Here is a 700-nt window from a genome sequence, read left to right as displayed (position 1 = left end):
AACATTACATAAAACACTTTCAATTTAAAACAACGATGAAAACCCAATACTTTTATGATTTACTCTACAATGGAGATTAAAACTCCATATGAGATTTCTCGTTGCTGGTAACCGGAATCACGAAGGAAAAAAAACAATTATATAAACGTATTTATCTCGTGTCTTTCAAACCCTTTCGTTCTTCAGTCCGGGATTCAGGTTCCTTCAGGATTTCAGGATTTAAAGCTCTCTCGGGATTTCAGGATTTCAGAATTTCAGGCTCTTTCAGGATTTTAGGATTTTTGGCTCTTTCAGGATTTTAGGATTTCAGGCTCTTTCAGGATTTCAGTTGATCCCCGTTGGATTTTCCATTTTTTTCCTGGAATAACGCCATGAAAGATGCGTTCTTATAATTGTTGACGAGGGGATAGTATTACGATTCTTAGGAATTTGAGATTTTATTGCCGTTGTTACTATCATGGGTTCGTAATGTATGTATTCTTAATATATGTATTTTATTTATTGCATCCTCCTCGTCTCCCTCATTTTTTCTTTTTTTTTCTCCCTTTCTCCTATGTAGCCATCTTTTCCGGTGGCAATTAGGGTGTGACGCGACATCTGGCGACGCCCAAGACCTGTCGCGCGACACTGAAGATTTGTCGCGCGATCGGAGGCGAGACGCGCCACTAAGCTCCGCCCACTACTGTGACGTAATTGGTGC

This window comes from Penaeus monodon, chromosome 29 (genome assembly GCF_015228065.2).
Source record: "Penaeus monodon isolate SGIC_2016 chromosome 29, NSTDA_Pmon_1, whole genome shotgun sequence".
In the NCBI taxonomy this organism is placed as follows: Eukaryota; Metazoa; Arthropoda; class Malacostraca; order Decapoda; family Penaeidae; genus Penaeus; species Penaeus monodon.
This window is presented reverse-complemented; position numbering follows the sequence as displayed.